General features: G+C 43.0%; 1 protein-coding gene across 8 annotated transcripts in view; it reads left to right on the top strand.

Annotated features, from left to right (window-relative positions):
- LRRC8D (leucine rich repeat containing 8 VRAC subunit D) overlaps window positions 1-20,613 on the top strand; it is a 117,974-nt gene that overhangs the window by 61,865 nt on the left and 35,496 nt on the right. The window lies entirely within an intron of this gene.

The raw sequence follows: 20,613 nt of genomic DNA, 5'->3' as shown, positions 1-20,613 counted from the left end.
GATATACAGACCATTTGAGATGCTACATTTCTTATATTAATATATGACCATCACTGTTATAGAACTATATAACATTCCATTTAGTGGGCACACCATTGTTATCCTGTGGTTGCAAAATCATGTTGTTTGGCCCTGATCAGTGTGACTCGGTTGAGTGTCATACAGCACACCCAGAGGTTGATGGTTCAATTTCTGGTCAGGGCACATGCCCAGGTTTCAGGTTCAAACCCTCTGCCTGCCTCTCTCTCTAATAAATAAAAATAATTTTTAAAAAATCACTTTGTTTCAGTGCTTTGCTGTAATGCGAAATGCTATCTACCACCTATAATGCTGATTTTCATGTGCCTATGTTTTTTGCAAGGTTTTGGCATATTTCCTTAGATAAGATTTCCAAAATGCTATTTTTTTCTTTCTAATGTTAAACACACACATGCACACCTCCCCACCCACCCCCCACCCCCCAAAAAACAACAGTAAAACCATTTGCTAGAATAGTTTTTTCAAAATATAGTACTTGTTTTACTTATTCCCTTCCTGGACAATTGATGAAGAAATGATGGCATCGTTTTAACTAAACAGTAGTTTGAATATAATACACTGAACACAGCTTTGAGTGATTTGAAAAAAAGAAATTTTGTGTCTCTGTCTGCAAGTGACTTGAGCATCTGAATGATTATGAAATGATTTTGAAAACATTGTTAACAAGCATCTGATTGAATAGAGTTTTGTGCTCAGCACATTCTGTGATGTGCTGGTAAGTGGCAGGTTCATGTATGTGTAACCCACCGCATCAGATGTCTGAGACCTGTACTGAGCTTACTGTGTTGAAATGATGAATCTAACCTGCTTCCGACCAATCTCCCCAGCCACCTGTTTGAGAGCTGTGGACATGTCTCCCTACAGAAAGGACACCGCTAAACAGTGTAAATGATCTATTTTGAATTATTAGCCTCTGTCTAATCCAGGGAGTATTCTGTGATCTTAGACTATCCACAGATCAGCAAGAATAAAAGTCTGCATGCATTATCATATTGAAAACTAAAGAATGAGAAAGCCAGTGAGCAGAGGGATGGATAACGACCAAATTTAGAGGATGTAATGTGGTAATAAGGGCTACAGAGACAAATAAAGCACAGGAAGGGGACTAAGGAGTGTCAGGATGTGTGTGTGAGAGCAGGGGGTCAGGGAAGCCCCGTGGAAGTGATGGCAGGAGCCCTGTAGATCTATTTCAGGGGAGATGACAGCGTGCAGTTTGTTGACCAGTACAACCCAGCAGTGAGGGGAAGACAGTGATATAGGAGAGAAAGAGACAGTTGGAGGATTATGGTGGGGATGTTAGACAAATTGGGGTCTAGTATACAAATGCAGGAGTTGCTTTGGTAGGGGTGGATAGTTCATTCACAGAAGCAGAAGGAAAGACAGACTGTGGGTATCAATGCGGAAAGGTTGGTACCAGCAGACGTGCAAGTGTGTGGAAATTCTCCCTCGATTGCTTCTGTTTACCCAGCGAAATATAAAGCAAAAGGTTTTTCAGCTGCAGGTGAGGAGGAGATTTCTAAAGAGAGGAGAACATATGAAATAGTATTGAGGAAGAGGGAAGAGTGACAGACTAGGGCAGTGGTCAGCAAACTGCGGCTCGCGAGCCGCGGTTTGCCGCTCTGTTGACTAATGAGTTTGCCGACCACTGGGACAGGGGCTTAATCACAAGGGACAACAACAGCCTGTAATTATTGGAATCGAGAGTCTAGGTCAGTGGTCGGCAAACTAATTAGTCAACAGAGTGGCAAACCACAGCTCGCGAGCCACATGTGGCTCATGAGCCGCAGTTTGCCGACCACTGGACTAGGGAAACAATGGGCTTGCTAGGTTTACTAAGACCCACCTGAGGTCTGTGGTCATGAATATAAATGGAACTTGTTTGTCCACATGATTATGTGTTTTTCTTCAGCCACGTACAGCAGCCCGGGTTCAGGTGCCGAACAGTCAGAGATTGAGGTTTACATCAACCGTAGCATGCCAAATGAGTGGGACAAAGAAAGAGAGGCAAGTTGTGCTGAAGAAGAAGCAAGAAATTTGTAAGAAGAAGGAAGTATTTGTAATAACAGGCATGTGGAAAGAGGACGTGCGTGGTCTGAGTGACAAGGGAAAAGTGTAGGATCGGTGGGATTTTATCTTAGTAGGATTAAGAGGTTATTCGGAGTGAATATCCAAAGGAGTGATTTGGAAAATTAAGAGTTTCAGAAATGTTTTAAAGATAAGTAAAACTTTTCATTGATTAGATGCGGGGGAAAGAATGAAGTCAGGGATGAGGCTTGGGGTTTACTACATAAATGTGGTTACCAAGCTTAGGTAGTCATAAAGCCAGGCAGGTAAGAGTAACAAAAAATTAAGAGTGGATGGGCATTGTGGTCTACTCCTGAAAGGGATAGCACAGCTGTAGCTGTTACCACCAAAGGGTCTGTAGATCCCAGGCTGCTAGGTCTTCCAGCTTAAAAAAAAAGAGGCAGGATATTAATGTGAACTCTCCCCATTTATAAATGCTGACCACTCTTTTTTTTTTTTTTAATTAAACACAGTGGCAAATTGTTCTTAGACCGCAGACCACCACATTTCTCTTGAGAACATTTCTGTCAGGGAAATAAGATTTATGTACATGAAATTGCATCTGCATCACCCTTATTCAAGAAAGAATTTGAAGCCACACGAGGTGGAGGCATCTGAAGTAGTGAATTGTGCCCCCAGGGACACAGATACCAGCGCAGTTCTGAGAAGGGGCTCGGCGAGAGGTTGCAGAGTGCTGGCCAGTGTGGTGCTGATTGTGTGCTATCTCTCAGAACCATGGGCCTTGCTCTCAGGCTTGAATCCTTTGTGGTTTCCATCCCATTAACCTTGAACCGTTGCGCTGAACTTTATTTTTAGCTTCTGCTTTTCACTTCCAAGTTGATAACTGAATGAAGTTGTCATTGGCCTGTTGAGCCTTGGCTCAGAGCAGCAAGGCCATGCTGAGGGTTCCCCTGTCCGTGAACTACAGGATGGAGTTGGCCCTGGTAGCTCTAAGCCTTTCTTTGAGCTGTTCATGAGCCTCTGCCTGGAAGCAGTTTACCCACATCCCTGCGCAGGTGATGAAGTAATGTCTTGGGAGGTTCAGTGTTAATAAGGCTCTGCCCACGAGGGCAGCTGCCAGGGAGAGTGAAGTGAAGCTAAGGTCTCCTTTCCATCAGTTAGAACCTGGACTTCCGTTTCTTGTTATAATCCTGCCCACAAAGCTTCCTTTGGCTGTGTGCTGGGAGATGAGACCAGAAGCCCGACAGTTGAGACAAGTTCCTTAAGGACAGGGTCTGTGGCCATTTACTAAATGTTTGTGACATCCCCGTTATGGGCCAAGCCCTGTGCTCAGCCCCAGGGACACAAAGATGAAGGAGGGAGACATCCCTGCTGTCATGGTGGTTTGCTTCTTCCTTTCTTCCATTTATTCATTCCTCTGATTTATTGAGTGACAACTATGCGCCATGTTCTGGACTGGGTTGTTGGGAATATAAAAAAAATTTAAGGATAAGCAGGTAAATTACAGTACATTCACATTTACTCGGTAATTGGGATCGCTTGAGCGTTCTGTGAGCCCACAGATGTAGTAAGTGACTAGGAAGATACTGAAGGAAAGGCTCATTCCCTGTCCTCAGGGAGTGCACAGTCCTCTCAGAAGACGCGAAGGCACCGCCCCCAACACCACGTGCCGCTCCTTAAAATTTTCAGTTTGATCCTTTGTATTTCCGACTCCAAGTGTCTTTGTGTTTCCAGCAGAGTACTTGGTGTCCAAGTGTTTAATAAATGTTGGTTGAATTCATAAATGTCAGTGTGTGGTGCGAGACAGAAAGGACTGTATTGCTATGATAGCAGTTCTCTCAGGAAGAGTGACATCTGAGCCCGCCTGGGAAGAGAGGCCACAGTTCCACAGGAGCAGAGGGAGGCTGCCCAACGTGTTCCAAGCACCAGCACTGGCAAGAGCCCCGCATTGAGCCCCGAAACAACCTGGGGCTCTGTGTGGTGATGAGCTGAGGCAGAGGAGGAAATGTGGAGAGGTGGGAAAGGATGGAGGAGAGAAGGGAGGGGCCAGTCCAGTGACTTTCCGCTTCATTTAGCAGGAGTGGAGTTCGTAAAGGGTTGGTCCAGAAGGTACTTTCAGAAACTACCATTGATGGCAGTGTGATGGGTAGATGAGAGAGGTTGCAGGATCAAACTTGGGATTTATATTTTTGTTTTACTGAAATAAGAGTTTTGGGTGTTTTTTTTTTTAGAATAGGGGGAGACCCAAACATGAGGGGGGGACTAAGGAAGGGACATGTGGGCGCAGGGGGGTGTTTCTGAGGTACAGGCTCACTCTGAGATGGGAAGAGGGTTGGATGGACAGCATGGCATTGGGAGGTGGGGTGGAACCCCATCAGCACAGGTGCAGGAAGGCCTCAGCACAGCCTTCGCTGGAGGTGCGCCTGCAGGGGCTGGCCCGGGTGGCGCGTTCTGGGCCTTTGGCGGCCACTGTGAAAAGGGCTAACCATGGGGTTTCAGCTGGGCAGGGGGACAAGGAAGGAAAGCCAGAAGAGGCTCACGCGGCAGCCGTTGTATCCTTCACAACGTCCAACAGTGGCAGTGGTGTAGCTGGAATATTGATGATTGGGCAGAAAATGCAGAACGCTGAGCGCCCGTCTCTTAGGGCCTTAATTACCTCCTTTGTCAAATAGCCCTTCAGATCTGTTCAGCAGCAGCAGTCTGTGAGTCTGTCAGCAGAGACATAAGGCACTTGAGAAAAGCTACTTGCTTTCTGAAAGCCCAGCCAGGCACCCCTGCCAGCTCCGGCTCCGGGAGGGCATCCCAGCCAGGCAGAGTGTGGCTACTTTGATCCCTTTCTTGCTTACTCATTCTCACTAATACTTTGTAGGTAACGTTTATAGGAAGACAAGCCAGCTAATTTAGGGTGGGTTTCGTGTTAACCTTTCTTCCCTTTGCCGTAGCCGGAGAAAGTAGGGCATGTTGCTGGAACAGCATCTGCCGCGCTGCAGCCTGCGCCTAAAACTGCAGGCGGGCCTTCCTGCAAGAATCCCAAATTCTCTGTGAGCACAGGGGCTTCGCTTGTTCTAGGTATCTTGGTATAAAGGAGCATGATCCCACAGTAAGCCTCAACACGTTCCTCTGTGGGGTGGGCTCTAGGTGGGGCAGACTTTGTGTAATGGGGTTTCTGTTTCCTGGCATTGGTCCCTGAAGGAAAACGCCCACGTAATACCTAACGCGTGTTCAGCACCTTGGAGCCTCCAATCATCAGAAATCATATATGTGATGTTTTATTGTAAACTGATGGAAGCGAGGATAGGTAGGTGTCGGGCGTATAGAGCACTGTGTTAATTTAATTTAGGTAAGGGTTTGTGGGGAAGAGCAGGCTGCTTCTATTTCTTCAAGCCTTGACTCGGGGAAAGCAATCCTGGGACTAAGAGCCGTGGAGTTAGACAAACGTGGGTTCAAGTCTGAGCTTGTGGAGTTAGGCAGACGTGGCCTCCAGCAAGCTACTTAATGTTTCTAAGCCCCAGCTTCCTCGTTGTAAACCAGAACGGTCAGAGTTGATATGACAGTAGAAAGATGTTAGGTTTACGAAACTTGGCAGGCACAGCTTGAACCAGAGAGGTGCACAGTGACTGATAATTAATAACAAGGACCACCTACTTAGATCGGGTACTGTCAGAGCTGGGCATACCTGAGCTTTTCTCACCTTTGCCTCCCACATCCAGACGACCACAGTTCCCACCTATGTTTCGCCTTTGAAACACTGCATTTGCCCTTTCTGCCGCAGCCCCGTTGATGCCATCCTTGACCTCATCACCAGCTGAATTATGGCAACAACCTCCCAGCCAATCTCTAGTGTCTCTCATTCTCCCGTATCCCCACCCTGTGTTGTCCCCACCGCATATGTCATAAATCATGGTGTGACTGTGCTTTCTAAAGCTGCTTCATGTGAGTGTGGATCTTCACTGTCTCTGTGTGGTCTGCTAAAGAAAGCCAAACTCTCTCCTTGGTATCCAGTGTTCTCTGGAATTTACCTGAACCTTCACCCTTCAACTTTATTTTATGTGACGACTCAGTATGAATTCTTTGCTACCATCACACCAGGCAGCTTAACCTGAGACATACAGCGAGCTCAGTCCGCTTGGCGCCTTTGCTCATGCTGTTCCTCCTGCCTAACATGCTGCACACAGCATTGTGTATATTTTAAAATGTGCATGTGTGTCTGCATGAATCATTAGTCCTGAAGGAAACATCGGGGCCCAAAAACACATCTTCCTTCTAAAAAAGGATGAGGAATTTTATATCTTGACACATATATCCCTCGGCTTTCCATTTTATTTTTATCTTGATAATTGATTCGCTGACTATGTTGGGATACATTATCTTCATAATGGCATCGCTGCATTCTAGTAACGATAGTACCAGAGTATTAAAGAGTGTGGAGGAAGATGCTTTGGAGTTAGGGGATTTGGAAAGGGCAAGAAAGCAATGTTTCCTATACATGCACCCTAAGAAACATTTTTCTAGACCCCCCCAGGGAATCTTTATTTTGCTATTGCTGGTTTTCACTGTTTCTTCTTAACCCTTTACTTAGAAGGAATACGTGAAGGCCTCGTGCGTGGAGGCCTCTGTCTGTCTCTGCCAGGCACCTCAACATCTCAAACTGGCTTCAGCCCACAGGCTGTGGAGGCAGATCAGGCAAAAAGGCATTTAAGTTCATTCTCCAGGTTCCTTTTCATCAGCGTTCTGTAGACATAGCCTGATGTTTCTTGGCCATAGAAACAAATGCTGTTTTGCTTAATCTTCACAATTTAAAATCGCCCTGGTTTGTTGAGATGCTTTCCCTCACTGACTTGGGTTTTTCCTTCTCTGCCTGTGTCTCCATAAGGAGAAGGTGAGAGGGTACCAAGGAGAGCACCTGCTCCATGTCATACCTCGTCCATGATTAACCTTTGAAATTCTCTCTTCCATTTTCTAGAGTCTGGTGCCTCATCTGTGGCAGGTAGTAGGAATCCTAAGATTTCTCTTTTTTGCCAATTCATTTATTCTCTGAAGAGTGGGAGAGAGGCTGCCTTAAGCCGGGAAGTGCTCTTCTCAGGAGGTCCAGACAGGGTAGTCATTTGTAACTGCCTATGAGGTGGCAGTCACATTTAGGATGTTTTTTATTTTTGTTTTTGTTTTGGTTTCTTCTTAAAGGTTTAAGTAGTGGGAAAGGGATCGGATAGCTCTTGTAATCTAGGGCACTCAGTTAAAATCTCGCCTCATCCAATCAGATAAGTCCTCCTTACATCATAGGAGCAAGTAAGAGGCTGTTTCTCTCGTATTAGCATTCCATCCCCAGGACAAGGACATCTTTTTAGAAACCGGGAAGCGCTTAGCAGTAAGTGATTTAGAATGTGCAGGGGAGGAAACATTTTTCTTGTTTTTTATCTTAAAACAGACGGTATGGTCACAGTCCATAAATTCACAGTAACACAGCCTATTTAATAAGTGGGGGAAATGGTTATCAGCTTTAACCAGGTCAGATTCAGTCAGATATTGCATATGTAGGGTGATAACTTCAGTGTGAAATGAAAACCACAAATTTATTCATAGCAAATGAACCCCACAAATGTTCACAAATTAATCTGATTTGTTTCACTTCTTTCCTCTCTGTGTATCTATATTCTTCAGTGTTTCTTTGTAAAGTGTTGTTAATTTCATAATAAAAAAGTCACTTTTTAAAAAGTTATGCTAAATAATGATGAGTGTGTACCAATTTGGTATTTATTTAAATTCTGTTTTAGAAAAAAAGAAAAATTAGGGCAAGTATAACATGTGGGAGAACAAGTGATTAATGATGACCTGTTGACTATAGTGATTGCTCACTTGGGCAGAAATCTGGAAATATCAGGTATCTGGTCAAGTCACCAAGAAGCAAAGTAAATTATCTGGTTAAGTTAATTAAATTATGAAAAGTGCTTTGAACAATGTTTGGGATGTGATACGCTGATTGTTTTCATCATTATCACCTCTGGATGCTAGCACATGTTATAATATCTTACCCGAATCGTAGTACTCACAAAATGCTTGCTGAGTTCATTTTTCTAGCCCCTTCGCAGCCCTGGTTCACCTGGTAGTTGTGTCCCACTTGGGCTTTGATGACCAGAGCTATACTGAATGCAGAAGGGCAGATATGATCTGATAATTGCAAAGATGAGTGGGACCATCTCCTCCCCTGTCCCGGTAATGTTTGTTTGGTGGCCAAGTCTCATCTTTGCCATGAATTAAGGTCCTGAGCTATGAAAACACTGAAGTCTTTCTCATAGATGCAGTAATTGTTAGGCCAGCTCTACCCTGATCTGTGCTCATAAATTTTTTTTTTTTTTGGAGGGTGTTTTTGGTGTTTTTTTTTTGCATTTTAATTTCTTTATTGATTCATAAATTTTTTTGAATGAAATTGTTTAACGTGACCCCTGTTCAATCTAATCTACTTCTGTTTGGTCCATCGTTCATTCTCTTGAGATGTTTTTATTGCTCATTCTCCTTCTATCCCATTTTCTATACTCGTAAGCTTTGTACAGTCGAAACCATTTCTGTAGCATCGTTGGTTTAAAATGTGGAACAGGGCAGAAAGCCTGGTGCAGTGGCATATAAGGCTTTCCCACAGGGGGCATGGGTGGACATTCCAGGGCTTCCTTACCTGCTTGTTCTTATTTTATCTATAATGCTAACAAAACTCATCTATTTAGTTTTTTTGGCTAATGACAGATTAGGAGCCACAAGTTAGAGAGGAAGAGAGACTCCTTAGAGATGATTGGACTAACTAGAGCCTGGAGATGATGGTCTGATGACTCAGGAGGAAACATGAAGATGTAAAAATTGCCCCCAGGGGATACATGACATTTAGGGGGTTGGAGGATTCCCGGGATGGAGTTCAAACTATGACTAAAGAAATCTGCTTTTCAAGTGTATGAAATACACTCACTGAAGGAAGTGGACAAAAGGGTACTGACCTAAGTAACTGGAAATGAGTGGAGACTGAAAGGCTAAAGGCAAAGGAATTCGCATAAGCACTTTACCAACTCTAGTTGAAAAAGTTGTTTTCCATGAGGATGAGGGTTCGGGTTAATGATTCTGAAACCAGTAAATGTATGTATACTGCAGTGAATAATTAAGTAAATGGATAGTGGAGGGTGGGAGCCAGGTTTCTCACTGTGGAATGGGAGGTTATAGGTAAGCAAGGGAAGGCATGATCCATGTAGTAATGAGTTACAGTTGGAGTTCTCAGCATGAAGTCATGTTTAGCTTAACATAGATACAGATGGACCCACAAAGAAATATTAATCGATATGTGTGCACACACAGGTTGGAATACACACATATAATCCTTTGCTCTGAAAACTGAGAGGGCCTGGGAGCAACAACACCCCAGTAGCAACAAGAATACTTGGTTTCCAGTAAATAACCTTTCTCTAAAAAGAGGCACCAGGACTCCTTGCAGGATGGCTGATTCTAGAGCTGGGGCAAGGGTATAAAAGATAAACCTGAGCATCTGGTAGTGCTGGAAAGTAAGGAAGTGCTCACGAAACTCCACAACAATGGAGTTACATGGAAGGTGCCCAGGAAGGAGCTAACTGAAATAGCTCCCAGTAGCCAAAGCTGAGACAGTTTGAGCAACAAAATAAAATAGGAATGAATTGTAACCCAAATTATAAAATAAGTACTGTTGTACCTATAAGTAAATTCAGGAGGGAGAAAGGTGCAAATGGTTTACGTAGCTATTCCATCCTAAATGAGATGGATCATGGCCTGCCACTCAGCCAGTGTGGGGTTTGCATAGGGACTTCTCTCCAGAGAGGAAGGTATGGAAAAGGGGAAATTTGATAAATACCACCTCAGCCAGGTGATCCAGGTTCACATCAACACTGGTAAATCATGGTAGCTTTTCTCCTTCATGTGACCTGATGAAAATGGCACTGTACCTCTGGGGATCTTCCTTCCTATGACCAGGACTGATAAATGTAGTGTGGTATCATGGCCTAGAAAAAAGCAAAACACTAGGCAAAAATCAGGAAATCTGCTTAGAGCATGGACTATAGTGTATTAACTATGGTTCTTTAATTGTGACAAATGCAATACTAATGTAAGATGTTAATAATGGGAAAGGGAGAGTGAGGTACATTGTAAATCTTGGTAGTAGCTTCACAACTTTTCTAGAAACCTAAAACTATTAAAAATAAAGAGTTTAACCCTAGCCAGTTTGGCTCAGTGGATAGAGTGTTGGCCTGTGGACTAGAGGGTCCCAGGTTCGATTCCAGTCAAGGGCACATGCCCAGGTTGCGGGCTTAATTCCTAGTAGGGGGCATGCAGGAGGCAGCCAATGAATGATTCTCTCTCATCATTGATGTTTCTATCTCTCCCTTCCTCTCTGAAATAAATAAAAATATGTTAACAAATAAAAATAAAGAGTTTATTATAGATATAAAAGGCACCAGGACTCCAGGAGCATTGAGACAAAGAGTCCTGCACTCCACACCCTAGAGCCTGGGGCCTCCATGTTACAAAACAGTGTTTTCGTTGATGCTCTTATGTTAGAGCTGAGTCATAGAGAGCAGGTTCTGCTATTCCCCACAGGCACTTCAGCTCGGAGTAGTCCTCACTACTCTTTCCTGGTCAGAACCAACTCCTGGTATTTCTGGCCACAGGCTCTGTATAGTCAGTCTTTCTGATGCAGTTTGGCTTAGGAGTCTCAGTATCCAAAATTCAGGTCTGAGGCAGCCTCTCCTCATTCTTTTTATTTCCTGGCAGAATCTCAGACTCCTGGCTCAGGTACATCTACTTTTTTAACATTTTATTTTGAAATATTTTTAGACTCAAGGAAAAATCACACAAAAAAATAATAGAGTTCTCAAATACACCTCACCCAGCTTTCCCTAATGTTAATGTCTTACATAACAGAACAGTTATAGAAACGAGGAAATTTACATTTATACAATACAATTAACTAATCTGCAGACCTTATTTGAATTTTGCCAGGTGTTTTGTTTTGTTTTTTTGCCAATGTTCTTTTTCTGGGTCAGGATCCAATCCTGGATCCTCTGTGGCATTTCATCTCCTCCATTCTGTGATAGTTCCTCAGTTTTTGTCTTTTATGACCTTGGCACCATTGAGGTATATTGGCCAATTGTTTTGTACACTGTCTTTCAGTTGGGTTCTCTGGTATCTTCTCATGATTAGATTGGGGTTACATGTTTTTGGCAAGGATACCACAGAAGTAGCATGCTCTCCCCAGTTCATCATATCAAGAGGTACATGATGTTAATAAGTCTTATTGTCACTGGTGATATTAATTTTGATCTCTTGGTCAGGGTGGTGTGTCTGCCAGGTTTCTCCACTGTAAAGTTGCTAGTTTTCCCTTGGTAATAAAAATCTTGTGAAGAGATACTTTGAGATGATGCAAATATCCGGTTTCTCATCACACTCTTTGCCTACTAATTTTAGCATCCATCAATGATTCTTGGCTACAACAACTATTATATAGGGTTTGTGTTCCCATTATTCTTTCTACGTCTGTTAATTAGAATTCTGCTCTAAGGAAGAGCTCTCAAGGTGGATTCATTTTTAATAATAACCATAAGGCAACAATAATACAGATTCTTTTAATAATAGGAGTACCCAGCACTGCTATTGTGACTTGCTATGTGTCTGGCACTGTGCTAAGCTTTGTTCCTGTAACTTGCCCTTCTGCCATTATCCTTCCTGCCCTCTGTGGTAATCCTGGGTTTTCTCTCTCCCACACTGGATGTGTGGTGTGTTATCCCTGCATCTCCAGTTCTGTGTGTAATGCCTGTCACATCCAAAGTGCCCAGAAACTCTCTGATCATGCTGCATGGTTCTGTTCCACATTCTTGTAGTGGCTCTTGGGTAGCCAAGCCATGTTTTTGCCCCCGATGAAGCTCATGGTCAGTGATAAAAACTGGACCTTTTTCACAGGTACTATTATGCCAGGTGTCCTGAACTCTTTCTTTCTCCTCTTGAACTTTGTGTGTGTGTGTGTGTGTGTGTGTGTGTGTGTGTGTGTGTGTGTTGTTACTTTTAAAACAATAAGTAATAATTTTCACTAATATGTGTTTTAGGCTTTGGGCTGACCCCTATTAAATATGATTTTGTTTGTTATACTGTTCCTTCAACCAGTGGAGATCTTTGTGATACCTCATCCTGTTCTCCAACCCATTTGCTCTCCATTCAGCTGTGTGCAGTCTAAACATTTTTCTCCTTCCAAACCATGGATAGCAGTGTAGGATAAGACAGGACCAAGTGCACAAAGAAACCCTGCTGGCATTCCTCAGCTCTCGTTAGGTGCAGTGATTCAGCCTGTAAGAATCTGCACAACTGTCACTGGATTGATGTTACTACCAGCTTCACAATTACTGTGTCCATCTTTGTTAAAGACTTCTGGAATCTGGTATTCTTTATACCACAGAAAGATAAGATTCAGTGAGACAAAGTTCATTTGAAATTACATGTTCTTTGTGACCTTTCATTGCCATCGGGTTAATTTTTTCTCTCATTCATTTATTAAGCATGTAATTATTGAATACCTACTATATGACAGACACTGTTCTAGTTGTAAGAATATATAGTGTTTGTGTACAAAATAGACAAGGCCCTGGCTTATGAATAACTAAGCAAAGAAGCCCTAACAGGGTGGCTCAGTGGGTTAGAGTGTGGTGTCGTCCTTTACACCAAAAGTGTTGCAGATTCAGTTCCCAGTCAGGGTACTACCTAGGTTGCAGGTTCAATCCCCAATCAGGGTGTGTACTGGAGGCAACCCATCAATGCTTCTCTTTCACATCGATGTCTCCCTCTCTCACCCCTTCTCTCTCTTAAAAAAAAATCAATAAAAAACTACAAGCAAACAAAAACATGAACAAGTTCATTTTAAATAGTTATAAAAGCTGTGAAGACAATAGAGTGGGACTAATGGGAAAGGCCTCGGTAAAGAGGTGATAGTTGAGCTAGGGCCTAAAAGATAAGAATAAAGGAGCCATGAGATCTGGGGGAAGAATAGTCCTGCAGAGGCAAGAGCAGGTACAAAGGTCCTGAGGCATGTGTGAGCTTGGCATATGCAGGCTGTAGTTAGTGAGCTAGAACATGGTTATAATTTCCAGTTACTTGGCAGATGCAGTTATTACTTTTTTTCCCCCTAGAAAGCATCTAATTTTAGGCTTAAAATTTGGCCTTGTTTGCTCAGATAGCTAACAACAACAACAACAAAAAGGTAGAATGGAATTGTAAGAAGAGATTTAGCTCATTGCCCTAAGAACAAAATACAGTATCATCCTTCCTTCCTATATAATAAAAGGCTAATATGCAAATTGACCAAACGGCAGAACAACCGGTCACTATGACATGCACTGACCACCGGGGAGCAGATACTCAACACAGGAGCTGCCCCCGGTGGTCAGTGAGCTCCCACAGAGAGAGTGCTGCTCAGCCCGAAGCCAAGCTCACGGCTGGCGAGTGCAGCAGTGGTGGCGGGAGCCTCTCCCGCCTCTGCGTCGGTGCTAAAGACATCCAACTGATGGCTTAGGCCCTATGGGGGGTGGGCCTAAGCCATCAGTAGGACATCCCCTGAGGGCTCCTGGACTGTGAGAGGGCGCAGGCTGGGCTGAGAGACCCCCAAGTGCACAAATTTCGTGCACCAGGCCTCTAGTCTCAAAATAAAACAAAATACTGGAAATTATGCATGCTCCAGGGTTGGGTAAGAATGTTCCTGTCTTTCCAGGTGTCCATTTCTTCCCTAGAGTAGATACAATGATGTTTCATAAGAGAAAATCCCATCTGTACTGGAATAGGTTATTGTTTTGGATACATTAATAGCTACTATACAATACTGCCTTGAAACACGCTCTTGGTTTTTAGACTGAAGACCTTTTGATGACTGCAGACTTGGCATAAATCAGATTATATAAGTTGTTTCCTTAGTCTTTTCAGGAAAGCAGAGTAGAAAATAAGAGTTTCGTTAGATCTATATCTGGAGTACTTTAATTTGGATTGTTGTGTTCTAGTATTTTCAAATAATTGTTTTTTTTTTAGTTTTTGACTGATTCTTTCCAAATGTACTTAAAGTAAAAATTTACTAACCCCTTCCCTCATAACTCTCATCAGAGAAGTACGTGCCAAAAGCAGAACGCTCCATCTCTCCATGTCATCTCTCACTTTTTTGCTCTTTGCCTCAGAGTCAGCCCAGTGCATAGCATTCTTGGCATCAAGAGCACAAGAGTTGAAAGAAGATGCCTGGAATGTACAGTCGAATTATCTGATTCTTGTTTATCTCTGTGTTAAATTTCAAAACAAGAAATTCAGATGGTCCTTTGAACATTATTTTAGATAGAAATTTAGAAAGAGGTAAATTAAATTCTATTAATAATCCAGACAGAGTCATATTCTTTTGGGTTCAGAAGTAAATAGTATAACCAAGTATGGTGGCATAAATTGACTGAAAGTGAATTGAGAACAGGGAAAGCCAAGAAAATAAAGTTCGTATACATTAAGTTTGTATACACTATTAAGTAAGCTGAATTATAGAAAAATAAGTTATACTTACTATTTGGATATGAGTGACATAAGTATATTTTCATAAAAGCAATATGAGTATCCACTTAGGTCATTGTCAGGATGCAGGTGAGGAAACTCTTGGCTGCCATCTTATAGAAAGTCCTGTCAAGTTCAGAAAGAGCATCCAACTGAAAAAGGAAGAAGATATATTTTCTGCAACGTGTTCACGTTCTTTCATTGTTAGGCCCAGGACCCAAATGTGTCCTCTGCCTCACCCACCCATCACTCAGTGAGCAGACAGGCTGGTGTTTCAGTGGCTACAGTGAGCAGTGTTAACCAACTCATGTACTGCTCATCTGAGTGATACGTGTGCTGGATAATTAACAATGTGTATGATAATAAAGAAAAAATTTTTGAAAAGCAAAATTATTACATATTTCTAAAAATGTAACTCATAATACTGGGATTATATGCAGGACTTTTATATTACTACCCAAAAAAGATAAGGCTATTACTATTCAGAGGATATATTATGAAGTCTGTTAGATGGTGTTTAAATTTGCTTGTTTTTCTAATTTGATGAGAGTTTTAATTCTCTATGTATTTACAATCTTGGCAGTCTTGGTATGTTTTCTTTAAGCTATCATTGTAAACAAGCAGATAGCTTAGAAAAACTCACAGCTAGGTAATTTTATCCCCAATATGTGCTTAAATTTCAAAGGCAACTTGAGTTAGTCCTGAGCAACCTCATATAGCTGTATATAAATATGTGTAGAATGACATTTTTTTCTACAGAGCACATGTATCTTCTAAGTATTATATATAATGATTTGAAAAATGTATATAAAGATATATCTGTTTGTGTGTTTTTTCTTTTTTTTTCTTTTTTTTAAAAATATATTTTATTGATTTTTTATAGAGAGGAAGGGAGAGGGATAAAGAGCTAGAAACATCGATGAGAGAGAAACATCGACCAGCCGCCTCCTGCACACCCCCTACTGGGGATGTGCCCGCAACCAATGTACATGCCCTTGACCGGAATCGAACCTGGGACCTTTCAGTCCGCAGGCCGACGCTCTATCCACTGAGCCAAACCGGTTTCGGCTGTGTTTTTTTTTCTTTTTCTTTTTTTTAATATATATTTTATTGATTTTTCACAGAGAGGAAGAGAGAGGGATAGAGAGTTAGAAACATCCATGAGAGAGAAACATCGATCAGCTGCCTCTTGTACACCCCCTACTGGGGATGTGCCCGCAACCAAGGTACATGCCCTTGACCGGAATCGAACCTGGGACCCTTGAGTCCGCAGGCCAACGCTCTATCCACTGAGCCAAACCGGTTTCGGCTGTGTTTTTTTTCTTATCTGTAGTTTCTGATTTTCTATATGAGCAGGTTTGACTTATGTAATTTTTAAATGCATTAAAAAGATCTTCATATCTACAAGTTTCTCTTCATATGTGGTATATTTCATTTTGCACAGCAATTGAGCTTCTGAAAAGTTGAGACCTTGAACTTTTTTATAAGCTAAATTATTTTCAGATGTCCTAAAAGAGCTCTTAAGAAAATGAATAATTACCCTAATGTGTTTTTTTTATTTCAGTGATCTCTTTATCTTGTTTTCTTAAAGCAGTTTATATCTTTGTATAACGTGTAAGGCTCAGGATAGAATATTCCTGAGTCTGATACTCTAGAGCAGTGTTTCTCAACCTTTCTGATGCCGCGATCCTTTAATCCAGTTCCTCATGTTGTGGTGACCCCCAACCATAAAATTATTTTCGTTGCTACTTCAGAACTGTAATTTTGCTACTGTTAATGAATCGTAATGTAAATATCTGTGTTTTCCGATGGTCTTAGGCTCTACAGCAGCGGTTCTCAACCTGTGGGTCTCGAAAACACAGATATTTACATTACGATTCATTAACAGTAGCAAAATTACAGTTCTGAAGTAGCAACGAAAATAATTTTATGGTTGGGGGTCACCACAACATGAGGAACTGGATTAAAGGGTCGCGGCATCAGAAAGGTTGAGAACCACTGCTTTAGAGGCTGCCCCATGTTCCTCCGGGTGCAGCTGTGCTGGAAACGCCTTTTCTCAGCTGAGGAGAGGCTCAGGTGCTCTGAGGATCATGAAGGGTCAAAGACCCAAGCCTACCCCATCCTGCCAGCTGCCCCAATTCCTGCTGCTGTTGCTTCTCTGAGCCTAATGGTGAGTCTGCCCCTTCCAAGGCACTGCTGGCTTGGCAGCCACTGCAGCTGTCCTGGGTCCAGCCCTGATGTCTGAGGCCCTGTTGGCAGTTTAACGGGAGATCGTTCCTTTCATGACCTGTTTAACCAGATGAACTTTCGTTTGTATCTAACTCATGTCCAGTAGACATTTCTGCAGAGCTTTAGATGGCGAGGTCCTTGGGAAAAGAATTAGTATGAACTCCATCCCCATATCTGATCAGTGTTCCTCCTTTCAGAACAGTGATTTTACCCATACTTGAAAGTTGGTGTATTTTTCATTTGGTTGTGCAAGTCACTGTGTATATGCCTACATCAGAGGCTCTGTGCTTTCTCTTATATTCTATGTGGAACTTGTATAGTTAACTAATTATAATGTGGTCTAGTGAAAATCTAGCCTCGGAGCCAGAAAGTGCCAGAGCTGGTGGCCTTGGGGAGCCTATAAACCCCCTCTGAATCTCAGTTTCTTTGTAAAAACAAAACCAGCCTATGTGTCACTTTTAGAATCCAGCCCCCCAAAAATGTATGTGATGATGCTTTATAACTGTACCCCCTCTATTTGTCAGGTGCTGTATTTGTTTCCCTGGGGGGACAAACATGAATTAAGTTATGATCCCTACCCTGGAGAATCTTACAGCTTAACAAAGGAGATAGACTCAAAACCCGGTCATTGTAAAAGGGTATGGAGGGGCAGAAATGCAAAGGTTACTCAGGGAGCATCAGAAAGCTTGCTGAGCGGGACTGGGTTATTAGCATAGAGGTTTCAGGGAAGCCTTCCTGCAGTCAAAGGGGAAGTTAACAAGGTAAATCCGAGAGTGCTGGATATTCCAGGCAGAGGGAACAGAATGGGCAAAGACTTGTAGGTGAGAACCTGGAAGGAGGGATGTTGTAATGCTAATGGGTGTTTTATTCAATTCTCACTTGCTTTCCCTGGGGAGAAATGACTTTTTATTGAGTAGGATGCATTGAAGAGGATTCAAAGGATCAAAGAAGGCAAAAGTTACAGGTTAAAAGTGTCATCGTCTGTTACCCTCTTCATTTGTCTGATTTTGTGTAGGTGTTTGGGATATGGAACAGCAGTGAGGCTGAGTGGCTTATGTACAATATCAAAACTCCCTGATCAAAAAGAACTTACAGTTTCTTTCAAAGAAAGGAGGCTGATTTTTATAAAGAAAGCCTTTTTTAGCTCAGGAAGTCTGAATTGTAATTAAACCAAAAATGGTCCATGAACTACACAAATCTCTGAGCCGGGAGCATGTCTGTCGTGATTTTACAGCCAGTAAAACCACGGCAGCATCCCTTCAAGGCTGTTCTTATCCTCACGCTGTATTCTTCACAATTATACACTTTTAGTAATGAAGAAATTACAGAGCCAGGTAGCCAGTGGTTATTTTATTTCTTCTGCAATGGCCAGGGGAAGCAGGGGGTGGGCAAGGAATATAAGGGGTGCGTAATTCTTGTGCTGTATACTTTCATGCCATGAATTGCCAATCCTGAGCCTGATCCAGCCCAGCATCCTCCTGGCTGGGAAACAGACTGTGACCATACATGTCTAGTCCAGCAAATCCTATCAGAAGGCCGGATGGCTTCATCAAAAACCATGTGACGACCAGGAGCCTCATCTCCCTTGCCTCTTCTGTTGACTCTGTCAACATACGGTGCTGAGGCCTGGGCGGGCGACTGCAGGGCTTTCCACGGCTGCTGCGTCCTGAGCTGTTGGTCTGAGCCTTTATCACCCATGCCCTGGCAGTGTCCAGAGGAGATGTGCTGAATAGAAAGAGCAATAAGGAGGTGGCTGGGAGACCTGACTTCAGTTCCAGCTCTGCCTCACACCCACAGCTTTGGCCTTGAGTAGGTCATCATCAGTGGGCGATAATTTCTCTACTGTGAAGAGAAGATTGGGCTTCGCTCCTCTCTGAGGTTCTCTCTAGATTTAAGCTGGCAGGACTCTACCTGCGCCATTGCCTGATCTCTAACACCTCATCTCTGCCCCTCCCCTCTGGTTCCCTCTGACACCTTCGTTCTCCCCTCTCCACCTTCCTGCCCTTGCCTGACTCCATTTTTTTCATGCCTGCCTCTCTGTATCTTGAGGGAACCCTTTGGTGCCTTAGGAGAGCTAGATTACCAGATAGGCAAACTAAACATGTGTTTAGGGCATCTGCAAAGCAAAGGCGCCACTAGAAATGCTTGGAAAAGAATTTGATAGTCACTGCTTAGAATATAAAAAAAAAAATCAAAGCCAATCATCATGGGGGGAAAAAGCAGACTTTTGCTGAACTTCTTTATACTTATTTACGGTTTGTTATTTTAATTGAATTTCTATTCGGAGGAATACTATCATCTGTTCAGTACTGAAGACCGCTGAAAGCTTAATCTTCTACCTCTAAACTTCTTGGCCTCAGCCTTTTCACTGAAGCCTCAAAGAGGCAGAGACAAGATGCTGCTTTGCTCTGTGCCCGTTTCTCTGTACCAGCCATGTGTGTGCTTGTTTAGTGCAATTACATGTATTTCTAGAACACTGGCTCAAAGCCGTCCATTTTATTGTGTACTCTCCAGGTGAACATTTCCATGGTGGGGTTAGGCCCGCAGGCACATGTAGGTCAGGAGGACAGACACAAGTGTGTAGGACACACTCACGCCCCCCCCCCCCTCCAGAACTTACCATCCAATGGAGACATAGTTATTCTCCAGAACAATTCATTGCCCAAAGGGGCCATAACTATTTGAAGAAATGCTGTGGGAACTCTGAGAAAGAGCTGTTTCTGGAAGGTGCTCCTGCTCAAGAGACCTTGACAGAAAGGTGGTAGAGAGCTTTACCACCTTAACAAAATGCACATGTCTGGATAGCCTGTTACTTTATTTCTAAGTTCGAAGCCCCATGATTATGGATTGTTGGCTGCTACCATTCTCAGAGCTGCCCCAAACTAGTTTCTCCCAGACTCGGGCACTCTGTCTGTTCATCCGTATCTCCCCTGCGCTGGTTTTGATCTTCTGAGCCTGCTCCTTCTGATAAGCTGCTGTAGCCACTCCGAAGAAAAACCAAGTTGAGAATTGGACACAGAATACGAGGGCATTTTTCCAGTGGACTTTGACTGTGTGGTTGCTATGGGGAACATATGGCTTTTGCATAGTCCCTGAGTAGTCCCCAGTTCCTCATTTTCACCACAGTCTGGTTAAGCCCATGTCATCACCATTGTCATCATCATCATCATCAAAGCGAAATGTACTGGGTGTTTATTATGTGACAGGCACTGTGCTTAATGCAGTACATGCATGGATTTAGTAAATCCTCACCACAGCCTCTGAGGTGAAGGCTACTTTTTCCTTCTTATTGATGAGGAAACTGGGAGGCAGGGGGGGACAGGTGTTAAGCAATCCGCCTGGAGGCCATCCAGCTAACATTTTCACCCCAGCAGTGTGATTTCTGGGCCCTGCTCTTAACCATTACACTCTAGTGCATGTTCCAAGGAGGAAGGGCTGGGCGGTGTGGTGGACTGGGGACAGCAAAGGGAAGGTAGTATCACTTGGTGTTTGAGGAGAGGAAGAACTGATTCTGAGCTTCTTTCCATCAAGAAGAAAAGTTGCTTGAATTGTTAACAAGAAGAAATTCCAGAAAGTACTTCCTCTCAAGAATATTTCCCTGTAAGGCCATCTTTTTTGTTTGTTTTTGTTTTTGTTTGTTAATCCTCATCCAAGGACATTTTCTCCATTGATTCTTAGAGAGAGTGGAAGGAGGGCAGGGAGGGACACACACACACACACACACACACACACACACACACACACTTGATTAGTTGC

This window comes from Cnephaeus nilssonii, assembly GCF_951640355.1.
Source record: "Cnephaeus nilssonii genome assembly, chromosome: 7".
Classification (NCBI taxonomy): domain Eukaryota; kingdom Metazoa; phylum Chordata; class Mammalia; order Chiroptera; family Vespertilionidae; genus Cnephaeus; species Cnephaeus nilssonii.
The sequence above is the reverse complement of the archived record's forward strand: the minus strand, read 5'-3'. Positions and strand labels throughout refer to the sequence as shown.